This window comes from Sinohyriopsis cumingii, chromosome 16 (genome assembly GCF_028554795.1).
Source record: "Sinohyriopsis cumingii isolate HCF-2022 chromosome 16, ASM2855479v2, whole genome shotgun sequence".
NCBI classification, from domain to species: Eukaryota; Metazoa; Mollusca; class Bivalvia; order Unionida; family Unionidae; genus Sinohyriopsis; species Sinohyriopsis cumingii.
The window spans coordinates 13,847,746-13,862,456 of NC_142976.1; the positions used below are offsets into that span (position 1 = coordinate 13,847,746).

The 14,711-nt window shown below is 35.5% G+C and overlaps 1 pseudogene across 1 annotated transcript in view; it reads left to right on the forward strand.

Annotated features, from left to right (window-relative positions):
* The first annotated feature begins 655 nt into the window (after nt 1–655).
* The window catches only part of LOC149779967 (inositol 1,4,5-trisphosphate-gated calcium channel ITPR2-like), a 283,416-nt pseudogene continuing 269,360 nt past the window's right edge, over nt 656–14,711 (forward strand). The window contains exon 1 of the transcript XR_016415089.1: nt 656–1,263. The product of XR_016415089.1 is annotated as an inositol 1,4,5-trisphosphate-gated calcium channel ITPR2-like (transcript). The remainder of the gene's footprint in view (nt 1,264–14,711) is intronic.

Sequence of the window (14,711 nt, forward strand, 5' to 3'; positions counted from 1 at the left end):
CCACCACATGTAATTACACCGTTCTTGTGTAATGATATTATCGCAATTGTGTATGTATGTATGTATGTATGTATGTATGTATGTATGTAAAGCCAATATGTATGTATGTATGCATGTATGTATGTATGTATGTATGTATGTATGTATGTATGTATGTAAAGCCAATATGTATGTATGTAAAGCCAATATGTATGTAGGTGTGTATGTATGTATGTATGTGTGATTAGGATTTTTAACGTTCGTATATATATATATATATATATATATATATATATATATATATATATATATATATATATATATATATATATATGCATGCACACGCACTTATATTTCCAGAAATTGCAAATTGAAAGTATCCAGACTTGCAAATATGCAAGCATATCGAAAACAATTATATGTTTATTGGTATCTGCATTTCCTTTGTTTGTATATGAGTGTAATCATCTCTTGGCAGAACTAGAATTTCTATAGTTCATTAGACGGCCTATTATAACTAGGCAGTGCTGGCAACGAAGAAAGGACCTGTATAATTGCCCCACACCTATTTGACGGAATATGACTGTTCCTCTTGAGATTGATTCTAAGTAAATACAGCGAACATTCACAATAGTGAACCAGACAAGAAAGGAAGACAGCTTAAACCTCTGGTTATTCTACATCGCAAAAACCTGCGTATTTTTATTTTCCCAAATAACAATACTCTGAATGCATTTTGGAAACATTTATGCTTATTGACTACAATTGTTATTTCTGAATTGAATGGAAAATTAAATGGGACTATATCTCTTATAGAAATGACAAATGTGTGTACATTATTAGAGAAATTGGTGTTTTCATACATTGAAGTGAACACTATAAGAAACAGATTTGTATATGTTGATTAGGATTGACATGTTTTCAAGTATTTAATTAAGTATGCACATATGTAACAGTTAGTGATCAACTACTTGTCATTAGTGACCTGTTTAATTCCGCCGATATAGCTACTGAGCATCCATATCTGTTCAATTCCTGAGAGCAAGCAGGATATAAATCATGCATTGTGTCCTCAACCAATGTTTTAAAAGTACGAAACGCTATAAATAGTTGGATTTTATCAGTCAGCTAGTACAGACAGACATTGTTATAAACACGTACAATTCCTGTTCGATAAAGCAGGCCAGTTATTACGGCAGATGATCAGATTTGTGCCCAGGTGTTTATTATAGTTAGTATACATCAAAGATGGAACCAGATCAAGAAGGCGTGGAAGGAACCGGGGTGAGTTTAATCATATCATGCCTTCCTTACACCTTAGATGTATATTTATTTTTATTAATTTTTATTTTAAAATATGTTAAGAATGCAAAATTATGTTTGTGCAGAGGAAAATGGTGTCGAGGGCGGCCAATCCAAACTGAGTCATTTATTTTTAGAGTATACTACTTCTTCTCGTCTTTTGTTATAAGCTATTCTTTTTTCAGGCAGCTAGTATTTTAAAATGTTTTAACCATAAATCCAAATCATTTACTACCAAAGAAAAAAACTTCAAAACGCTTTGACATCGAGTAGAATCGACTTGAACATACGCATATCTCCTTTCTTGCATGATAAATAATTTGTTTAACACTTTCTGTATACATATGCATGTGTAGAGATGTGTAAGCTATGTGTACGCATGCACGAATTTTAATTTTGTATGCATACACGTCTTATTTGTGTACGCATACACGTATTTTATTTCCCGACCATTAGTTCTGCGACATGCGGAAAAAAATCACAAGGGTACAAGGTCCTTATCTATTGGATAAATATTAATAAATTTAAATATTTAATCTTTTGTAGGTACTTTGTGAAGTATATTTAAATATTTAACCTTTAACCTTTTGTAGGTACTTTGTGAAGTATATTTAAATATTTAATCTTTTGTAGGTACTTTGTGAAGTATATTTAAATATTTAATCTTTTGTAGGTACTTTGTGAAGAATGGTATCAACATTCTTGAAAGTTTTTACTTTTACTATTGGAAAAGCCACAATAGTATAAGATTCTATCGCTAAGACTCACTTCTACTGACATAAAATACAAAACTTACATATATAGCTAAGACTTATTTCTACAAGTCATGAAATAAAAAACTTACATATATTGCTAACTCCTATTTCTACAAGGCATGAAATACAGAATTTACATATATAGCTAAGACGTATTTCTACAAGACATAGAATACAAAACTTACATATATAGCTAAGATTAATTACTACAAGACATGAAATATTTGACTTACATATATAGGTAAGACTCATTTCTAAACGACATGAAATACAAAACTTGTATATATAGATAAGACTTATTACTACACGACATGAAATAAAAAACTTTCATATATAGGTAAGACTTATTATTACACGACATGAAATACAAAACTTACATATATAGTTAAGACATAGTACTACAAGACATGAAATACAAAACTTACATATATCGCTAACTCTTAATCCTACAGGACATGAAATATTAAACTCATATATATAGCTGAGACTCATTTCTACACGACTCGAAATACAAAACTTGCATATATTGCTAAGACTCATTTTTACAAGACATGAAACTTACATATCATGGAGGCAATATGAAGTCGCAAAATGATAGATAATACTACACCCTACATATAAACTATATTCGCCTTGTAATTTCGAGAAGGCCTTATAACTTTCAGAAGGTCTGGTCGAAAGCGAACAAAAAATGCTTTTGTATCAATCATCCTAGGAATATTTCAGGCAGATTTTGTACAAGGTCTATTTTCTTTTCACAAGGTTAAATTACTCACACAAAATGGGTATCAACCTTTATGCTGATTTGTAGAAAAGCATGGTCCCACATGCTGCAAAAGGAGAAGATGCAAGCTTTTCATGCACACATACACATGCAAGCAAGCCCGTGAGCAAGCAAACACACACACACAAACACACAAACACAAACACACACCATTGGCGTCACAAGAAATTCTGTCCATCCCAGCAAAACTTAATTCTGGCCCCCTCCCAATAACAGAAAGCTGTTTGATGGGAATTTTAGACCCTCACTTCCCCCACCCCTACCCCCACAATTAAGATCCGCAAGTCGAGACGTTGATTCAGTCATCTATCCAAATCCCGTTTTAAGAAATCAATTGTATTAGAAAATCATCCTAAACAGCGCAATAAATATGAGGATATAGTCATTATTGTCAACATTAGATACCAGATTTTAGCACATGTCTATCTGGGATAGACAATCGGGATAGACTACATATAATAATGCATTTTCACAGACACCTATTCACAAAATTTTTCTATGTCATGTTTCCACTACTAAGACTGAAAGATAGTGACTATTAGGAAGCAATTGAGGTGTCACTGGAGATGCCGATGAGGAGTTAGTTATTACCTTATCTGTGTGCTATTTATTCCAAAATTGGGGTCTAGGGAGATAGTAGGTGTGTCTGTAGCACTTTAGATGTTCTCCTTTGAAAGGTTTCGCTGATGCTTGTTTACAAGTCGAGTTAAGCTAACACAGATCTTTATCTGCCGTAGTACAAGCCGCCTTCAGATCAGTGTCTATGTTTGTTCTACTAATTACTCTTACCAAACTGTGGAGACTCAGATACTCTGGTCTAAAGTGTTCACCATTCCGGATCACTACCATCTCACCTCTGTCTGCGTGGGTTCGAGTCTCAGGCTCGGCTAGCGCGGGTACGTGGGAAAGCCTGCCAGTAGCTTCTCGTGGGTCGGTGGTTCTTCCCTGAGTTTTTTTCTCTAGGGTTCTTCCTCCACCAGTTATACTGGCCGCCATCTATAGCCTATCTTGTACTGAAAAATTTCGTTAAACCCTAGAACAACAACAATAACAACAACAACATGCGAGTGCATACGGTACGCTTTATCTTTGATTTGTACAGCTTGTATCTATAGGAGAAGATTTCTATCTACTAACATTTTAACCATTTTTTCACTTAGTAATGTTATTAAGGCATATAATGAGAGTCGCCCTCCCCACCCCCACCCCATACCCCACCCACCTCTCTCCGTACTGCTATTTCATACTATGAAAAGGCTATATTCAGAGTTTTCTAACATTCAGAGGCCATATTTCTCGTTATGATCGAGTGCACACGCCTGAGTTTATTTTGTGATTTGTCATTTTATACGATTTTTAAACGTTGTTATCTGTGGGAATGAGATATGTTTTGAGCACCATCAGTAACTATGTAACTTTGCGTCGTTAGCATCTCAATAAACTTTCTCTTTCCACTGCAAAGACACATTCTCTTCTCAGCATCACGTAATTTTATTAGGTCTCTTACTAGGAATAATATTTCATTTAATTTGTAGAGAAAATTTCCGTAGAAAAAAAAAAAACTATGGCATCTTCACATGAAAAACATGTTTTGTTGCGGGTGGGTGGGTGGAGAAAAGGTCCACAAAATTAATTTTCTCAGTGCTCTAAAGTTATTGATTCTCTCTCTCTCTCTCTCTCTCTCTCTCTCGTCCTCCGCGTGTCTAATGGTAAATGTAGTAACTCGTTCAGCATCTATAATTTTAAGTCACAAATCTCCTATGTTTATCTGGATACAGTATTATAATTTTACTTATCTGCATACAATGTTACATTTTTAGTTGTCTGCATGTAGTTTTGTATTTTTTGGTTGTCGGCACACAGTGTTACATTTTTAGTTGTCTGCATACAGTGTTACATTTTCAGTTGTCTGGATGTAGTTTTCTATTTTTTGGTTGTCGGCACACTGTGTTACATTTTTAGTTGTCTGCATACAGTGATACATTTTCGTTGTCTGCATTCAGTGTTATATTTTTAGTTGTCTGCATACAGTCTTATGTTTTAGTTGTCTGCATTCAGTGTTATATTTTTCGTTGTCTGCATACAGTCGGACATTTTTAGTTGTCTGCATACAGTGTTACATTTTCAGTTGTCTGGATGTAGTTATCTTTTTTTGGTTGTCGGCACACTGTGTTACATTTTTAGTTGTCTGCATACAGTGATACATTTTCGTTGTCTGCATTCAGTGTTATATTTTTAGTTGTCTGCATACAGTCTTATGTTTTAGTTTTCTGCATTCAGTGTTATATTTTTCGTTGTCTGCATACAGTCGTACATTTTTAGTTGTCTGCATTCAGTGTTACATTTTAGTTGTCTGTCTTCAGTGTTACATGTTTCGTTGTCTGCATACAGTGATACATTTTTGTTGTCTGCATACAGCGATACATTTTCGTTGTCTGCATACAGTGATAAAGTTTTCGTTGTCTGCATTCAGTGTTACATTTTTAGTTGTCTGTCTTCAGTATTCCATTTTTCGTTCTCTGCATAAAGCGACACATTTTTCGTTGTCTGCATACAGCGATACATTTTTCGTTGTCTGCATACAGTGATACATTTTTAGTTGTCTGCATACAGTGATACATTTTTCGTTGTCTGCATACAGCGATACATTTTTCGTTGTCTGCATACAATGATACATTTTTAGTTGTCTGCATACAGTGATACATTTTTCGTTGTCTGCATACAGTGATACATTTTAGTTGTCTGCATACAGTGATACACTTTAGTTGTCTGCATGCACATAGGTGATGACAGTTATTTTGGATGTACAGTTTAATTAATATTGATTGCCATTCAGTCCATGTATTTACTGTACCATTATGTAATTAAATGAGTGGTTCCAAATATAGCTCTAAGTCGTTTCCTTTGTTTCTTAGTTCTCTCCAGTGAAAACAGATTTTGCCCATCAATTTTGGACATGTGTATAATTTTATTATTTTGTTACTTTGTTGTTATTAATTATGTCCCCATGGCATATTTTGCTGGTGAAACGTATAATTATTACTGAGCACTCTAGACCAAGCCTTGAGAGCGTTGAAAAAAATGTTATACATTTATTCTATTCTGACAATTAAATTAATAACTTGCTACAGACCCAAATGAGTATCACTGCTAATTAAATAATGATTTTTCATAGACCTTTCTTTGTAGCTTTGTAACAGTCCCATCTGACAAGTCTGTAAAAGATCAACAGATGCAGCTATATGAAATAGTTCGATCCTTATCGCTGTTTATTTACCTATTTGGGGTTTAATAGGAACATTTTTATCTTTTATCGCGTTCGTCCGTAATTCACTAAGTGATGAAAAACAGAAACGGAATTATTCGTATTTATATCGTAGAAACTTAAAATTTACACATTTTTGTTTCATCTTATCGATTTTCTTTCGACTTTGTTTTTATTCACTCGGGATGAGACCATTTCTTAAGTCAGTGACTGTCTCTTCATAGCAGTTTTCTTTATATAGGGTTTAAACGCTGCTAGAATATTATTTCCTGCACATGAAGTGATCACAAAGCTGCTGGCAATGCTAGGGTAAATACCTCAGAAATGCAGTCGTAATTATTCCGTTCCTATGAGCAAGAAATAAATGTCCATGTTGCTGTAGATGATGCAGTAGTTATATATTTGCGCGCGTTCTTAGAAGCTGGCACAAAACGGTAATGAGAAACTATAGTAACTGACACAAAACAGTAATGAGAAACTATAGAGACTGGCCCAAAACGGTAATGAGAAACTATAGAGAATGGCACAAAACGGTAATGAGAAACTATAGTAAATGACACAAATCGGTAAAGAGAAACTTCTCTGCATAGTAACTATAAACAATTAACTTTCTCTATCACTTCATTTGTCTCTTTTTTTTTAACGCGGAAACAGGGGGCAGCATTGGCGCTTCCATCGCCTTTTTTCCGGACTGTTATTAGATAGGCACACCACGTTTGGTACACCTTGTTATTATTATGATATGAGACTATTTAATGACTAGTCCAGCCTATAACTTCATGATCGATGTTACAAATGTATTCCAATATTATTTGCTACTCATATAGACTATTTACAGATCCACTTGTTAAGCTTCTAGGTGTCATGAATCACGTGACATATTTCTGAAATTGTACTTTCATATTTGTCTGTTTCGAGCATTCCTTTGTTAATGAAGAAAATCCTTGATATAAAGTTGCGTTCACTTAGGTATATTTGCCATACTTTTCTCCTGACAACACAAACTGAATATTATACACTTTTCGTGCCAGATTTGAAACAGAAAACAAGTTTTTAGCGTTTTGGCTTCATCTACAAAACTATGAGAGATATTCTTCTTCGCTGTAGCATGATGAAAGACGGCTTGGTTTATCAATTAGTATAATTGCAGAGACACCTGTGTTTGCTTGAAAGCAGACCTATCAGGTTTTCCTCTCCTTTAGAGGGATCTATCACACCTTAGACATAACGAAACATGAACGATTTATCAGATACCATACAATCACAAATACTTCTGGCGGATTTAATTTAATTTTTGTTTAAGTGTGTAACGAACATTTACGAAATTAAATCCACCTCGAAATACTTTTATTGTTCATTCTGATGTTAAAGTAAACCAAGTGATAAACGATTTTCCAAGAAATCGTCTCTACAGCCACAAAACTTAAATGTTTATTAACATGAAAAAATATTTATAACTTTAGAGTCCTGTTTCGAACGTTATATAGATCTTTTTATAATGCAGAGGTTAAATTTGTTTCATTTCTTTGTTGTTTGGGAGGCTGCGGGTGTTTTTAAAGATTGATATCCTTTCAACTGGAGGTATATATGGGTCTATCTAAAAACAATAAAGTAACGATATGTGGCTCTGAACTTGCAATATTCATTAAGCTAATGTAATTTAAACAAACCCATATCCTGTTCTAAATAGGTATGCCTATATTACTCTAGTACTCTTCAAAAGGGGGCAGCAGTGCTGGAGGTTGGTCAGTGGTCATAAGTGTGTGAATATATATATATATATATATATATATATATATATATATATATATATATATATATATACATTCTTGAAGATATCAGTATTATACATATTTGCTAAATAGCTAAGTGCACAGAACACTTCGTTCTCAGTGTACTATGTGAACATGTTGGAGAGGATATAAATAATTTTAAATATATCCCTTAACTTAAATTAAATTAACCGCTTATTCCTCGAAATCCAGCTTGCAAGGGTAAGTCAACAACCATTGTGGGTTCTGAGTATATGTTTTACGGCAAAGTGGCGTTGTTTTGGTTATGAGTCAGGCATGCTAATCACTGGGACATCGTGTTTGTGTCGTTGTGGTTGTAAGTCAGGCACGGTAACCACTGACAAATCGTGTGTGTGTTGTTCTGGTTTTAAGTCGGGCACTCTAACCACTGAGACATCGGGTGTGTGTCGCTGTGGTTGTAAGTCAGGCACGGTAACCACTGAGACATCGGGTGTGTGTCGTTGTGGTTGTAAGTCAGGCACGGTAACTACTGAGACACCGGGTGTGTGTCGTTGTGGTTGTAAGTCAGGCACGGTAACCACTGAGACATCGGGTGTGTCTGTTTCGTTGTGGTTGTAAGTCAGGCACGGTAACCACTGAGACACCGGGTGTGTGTCGTTGTGGTAGTAAGTCAGGCACGGTAACCACTGAGACATCGGGTGTGCGTTGTCCTGGTAGTAAGTCGGGCACTTTAACCACTGATACATCGGGCGTGTGTCGTTCTGGTTGTGCGTCGTTCTGGCTCTGAGTCAGGCACACTTACTTCGGGTGTGCGTCGTTTGTAATAGGTATTTACTTAACATAGGAATTCTAACACTCGTATGTGTTGCTTGGTCTTTTGATATACAAAACAAAATTTAATCTAGCATTAAAATTGATATAATTAAAAATAAACTAGTATGTATGTCACTTTTAGGAAGCAACGTGGGAAACAGCTGTTGTCGTCTAGCTGCCATCTTTACAATTAAATAATCCAACTTCTGTTGAAAATTTGGTCGAATGTTTGATCCGAACCATCCTTTGTTATACGTGGTGTCCAAAGCTTGGTGCCTATTACATTGCACGTGGACTGCAACCACAATTATTTTTCCTATAATCCCTACGTTTGGTTGTCAGTACTGAACTTTCCAGCGTGTCCTAATGAACGATATGTTAAAGTATCTTCAGAGATGAACTCATGGTGAAGTTCTTGTCAAAGGTTATCCGGCATTTGTTTTGAGAGGCTGGACTGTCTACAACACTTAGTGCAAAAGGTTGGTCTGATTTCACAGGCAGATCAGCAACAATGCCTCATTACTCACTGTGCGTTATCGCCACAATACACACAGACAACCACACAATACACACAGACAACCACACATTACACACAGACAACCACACAATACACACAGACAACCACACCATACTGTTCATATTGTAACGAATATACAATTTCCTTTATATCGAGACGAAGAATCTCTAAACCTAACTCAGATATCACTTCCAAAACGACAGAGAAATACATTCTTAAAATAGAACCAGGCTATATTAGTGAATACAGTTTCGGAATTAATCATTGTTACCGAGTCCATATACCAGCATCTCCCTATCTCCCGTGCAGTGGCTGATTTCCCATTAGGCAGACAAGGAAGCTGTCTGGCGCTACAAAACTCGAGCGGGGAGGGGCGATTCTAACATTGCCAAGGGCGACAATATAATAAATCCGTCAATGTCCCCACGTGCTGGATACTACTTCCATTTGCCACTTTCTATACAGGGGCAACACAAACAACATCACAACTATCACTACTACTACGAGTCTAATCCTTCCACTGAATGTAAGCGAATGTGGTAAGAACATCATAATGATGTTCTTCCTTTTGATTTGATTGTTTAATTCTGCTAAATGTTTAATTGTGCTAATTGTTTCCCTGTTCTAATTGTTTAATTATGCTAATTGTTTAATTGTTCTAAATGTTTAATTGTGCTAAATGTTTAATTGTGCTAATTGTTTAATTGTGCTAATTGTGTTAAATATTTAATTGTGCTAATTGTTTAATTGTGCTAATTGTGCTAATTGTTTAATTGTGCTAAAATGTTATTGACCAGTTAATAGCTCTTTAATGTTCGATGTTATCTACAAGGATAGAAACCACGAAACTCGTGAAATTATGAATTGTTATTCCTGTAACATCTTGAGTAATTTTACTAAATTGCTTAGTATATAGTTTATTATTAGCATTTGTGTACATAAGGGCGGCGAGTGGCTATGTCTGAATTACGTTGATTATTTGCCAAGATCTGTAAAACTAAACGTCTAGGTAGCAGCATGAAGATTGAAAATCACGTAAATCAATAAATATAGCTGTTGTTTCATCGTATAAAGTTTAAGTGATCATCGTGAAGAACAGTCTTACTGATGCAGAACAGACATAAGCGTTTGACGGACGGGAACGTTGAAAGCAGACAATGTGCGTAATTTCCTGTTTTATCAGAGTCATCATGGTGCACGAAAGGCTCGTTATGTACTAGTCAGCATAACAGTTGAAAACACATGTGCATAACTCCAATGTTTTAGTGACAAAGATAAGTATATTAAACTTAATTTATTTTTAGCTAGACATTTAAAGTCAGTTTTAAATAGATACTAAACAGATGTAAACCTGGAAAATTTGTAAGCTATCTGTCCACTTAATCTCCATTCAAGTTTTGAAACACAATAACAAAAAGAACTGTAGGTACGCCTACAGTACTGGCAAACAATATACCCAATAACACGTAACTAAATTTGAATTTTTGGTTTTTTTTTTTTTACACATGACACCTGAGAAATATTTTCTGATTAAAGACAACTACTGAGTTAGCTATTATCTCCTGTGATACAATATAAATTGAAGCTTGGGAAATATGGATTGTGTTTAAAATCTGTGCTGTTCAATAATAAATGACCTGTCCACATAACACACGAACGTTAGATGCGTGCGTGTGTGGGCTGGGACACTAGCTGACAATTCGATAGTATCAGTTCATAACACATATATTTACAGGCATTCCACTGTGTTTCGGCTCGCCACATCTCGCTGTCCACTTCGAATTCAAAATATTTTTTCAATTAGACAACACATACTATTCCATAGCCTTTGACCCTGTCTAACTTTTACATTTTATTAAAAAATTCTTCACAGCCACTTTGCATAAATGTATACTTAAAACGTGTGCATCATTTTATTGAATTGCTGATGCTCAGCTGCCGAACTGACTGATTGCATATTTCTAGCTTCGTTGCAACTTTATATTGCAAATTTCATATTGAGCATTCACTTATTGAAATAATAAGAATAATAGTTTATTATAATTATTATTATTATTATTATTATTATTAACAACAGCTATAACAACTATTTAATACTACCACTGTCAATGTTACTTCTGCTGCTCCTACTTGAACTGTGTTAAAAGTGCCGTGAAAGCCAATACAAACAAACAAGTGCCGTGAAAGCCCATACAAACAGACAAGTGCCGTGAAAGCCCATACAAACAGACAAGTGCCGTGAAAGCCCATACAAACAAACAAGTGCCGTGAAAGCCCATACAAACAAACAAGTGTCGTGAAAGCCCATACAAACAGACAAGTGCCGTGAAAGCCCATACAAACAAATAAGTGCCATGAAAGCCCATACAAACAAACAAGTGCCGTGAAAGCCCATACAAACAAATAAGTGCCATGAAAGCCCATACAAACAAACAAGTGCCGTGAAAGCCCATACAAACAAACAAGTGCCGTGAAAGCCCATACAAACAGACAAGTGCCGTGAAAGCCCATACAAACAAATAAATGCCATGAAAGCCCATACAAACAAACAAGTGCCGTGAAAGCCCATACAAACAAATAAGTGCCATGAAAGCCCATACAAACAAACAAGTGTCGTGAAAGCCCATACAAACAAACAAGTGCCGTGAAAGCCCATACAAACAGACAAGTGCCGTGAAAGCCCATACAAACAAACAAGTGCCGTGAAAGCCCATACAAACAGACAAGTGCCGTGAAAGCCCATACAAACAAATAAATGCCATGAAAGCCCATACAAACAAACAAGTGCCGTGAAAGCCCATACAAACAAATAAGTGACATGAAAGCCCATACAAACAAACAAGTGCCGTGAAAGCCCATACAAACAAACAAGTGCCGTGAAAGCCCATACAAACAGACAAGTGCCGTGAAAGCCCATACAAACAAACAAGTGCCGTGAAAGCCCATACAAACAAACAAGTGCCGTGAAAGCCCATACAAACAAACAAGGGCCGTGAAAGCCCGTACAAATAAACAAGTGCCGTGAAAGCCCGTACAAACAAACAAGTGCCGTGAAAGCCCATACAAACAAACAAGTGCCGTGAAAGCCCATACAAACGAACAAGTGCCGTGAAAGGCCATAGAAACAAACAAACGCCCGTGAAAACCCATACAAACAAACAAGTGCCGTGAAAGCCCGTACAAACAAACAAGTGCCGTGAAAGCCCGTACAAACAAACAAGTGCCGTGAAAGCCCATACAAACAAACAAGTGCCGTGAAACCATACAAACAAACAAGTGCCGTGAAAGCCCATACAAACAAACAAGTGCCGTGAAAGCCCATACAAACAAACATGTGCCGTGAAAGCCCACAAAAACAAACAAGTGCCGTGAAAGCCCATAGAAACAAACTTGCTAGAAGTATTATTTTTATCAACACGATACCAAACTCATTTCTTTCTCAAAGCTAAACAATTAAGAGCATGTGAAGTGACGGCACTTTCTCAATACATGGTCCGAATAACGGAATATGTGTCAACTGGATACTTTTTTTTTGTTTTTACCTAAACATATCTGAAGAAAATAGAAAGCGTTTGCAAAGATTGTAATTTAAATTGGTTTCTTATTGCCAGAATATATTTCATGCAGACATTTGAGTGAAAAGCTATATCATTATTATATACAGAAAACATCAGTATTACAGGACTAAATGTGATGTATGCAACTAACGGTTACATTCGTTTTTTGTTGGTTTACGTAATATATTTCCACACAAATACCTATAACATTATGCACATTATGTAACAAGAAATACTTCAAAAGACAGAAACAGTCTTCGTATTTTCGTTTCTTAAACAAGGTGGAAAACAAAGCGAAGTCCTGAATCAGGTTGCGAAATGCCTCCTAATCGGTAAAGACTTCAAACTCACGTCTCCATAGCAACGCAACTATCTGCCGTAGTAGAGATCAAGGTGTTATGCAGATCAAACGGCTAAACACGTCAGGTCAACATTAATGTTAGATTCTCCTGGACTAACGCTTGAAGCTACTTGTCAGCCAACTGTTACATATACAGATGAAGTCAAGTTTTGTACTTAATAAAAACTAGGTTTAAAACAGTGCTATATATTCGCAGTTATTAAGAGCAGATCGCCTCTTGCAAAAGACGAAACACATGTTTAATGAATGCAGATTAAATTAGTTTTTACTCGTCAATATTTAATATTGATAGGAATGGTATCTGAGAAACTCCAGTTATTGTTTTGATGACGTGTTGAAAAATTTAGATATTTTCCTCATTGAAAGAAATCTATCAAAATGTGCCTAATCTAAATAAGATTTTATCGAAGTATGTTGTACACGAAGACTACACATTCCCTGTAAAACATGTTGTACACGAAGACTACGCATTCCCTGTAAAACATGTTGTACACGAAGACTGTACATTCACTGTAAAACATGTTGTACACGAAGAATACACATTCCCTGCAGAACACGTTGTACACGAAGACTACACAGTCACTGAAGAACATGTACAAGAAAACTACATATACCCAGAGAATATGTTGTACACGAAGACTATATATTCCGTGTGCAACATATTGTACACTAAAACTACACATTCCCTGTAAAACATATTGTACACTAAAACTACACATTCCCTGTAAAACATATTGTACACTAAAACTACACATTCCCTGAGGAACATTTTGTATAAGAAGACTACTTATTCCCCGTGCAACATGTACACGAAGACTACATATTCCCTGTGCAACATGTTGTACACGAAGACTGCATATTCCCTGTGGAACATTTTGTACACGAAGACTACACATTCCCTGTGGAACATGAAACTTTTCAAAGCTAAGATTACAAATACATTCCTAGCATTAATTTCAGTCACCGGAATGGCATAAAATTAGTTATGTTGAGCAATAATTAAATAAAACTGTTGACATAATTATAAAGACAATACAACATAATATTATTTTGTTTGGCAGGGGGAAAACTCAAACAGAATGTAGCAAGTTTAAATAGGTAAATATTGCTAATGCTAAAGTTCTAGTTAGAACGATATTGTTCTCAAGAGGATAAAAATAACTATTGATAGCAGCACATGTTTGCGATGTGAATAAGACACTATGTGCGATAACGTACTTTTGTAATTTAGAGGGAAAAAACTATTTTATTAAGAGCTATCAATATAAGCTCATGGAATTCCACGTTTGCCATTAACGTAATCATTATTATACCTTAATCCCACTAGATGCTGTCGTTTACAAGACATTTAACCTTTTGGATAAGAAATACAATTGTTTTAAAATTGAAGTCTATTATTCTTTAAACAGTGTCAAATAATAAATGTCAAATTTACAACCACATAAATCAATTTCGTAAAACATAAACCTTTTTATTTACTGCACATCATGTAGCAAGTAACAAACACACACTGAAGAACGGACAATCTACACTAACAAACACACACTGAAGAACGACAATCTACTGTAGCAAACGCACACGGAAGAACGGAAAATCTACCGCAACAAACACCCACTGAAGAACG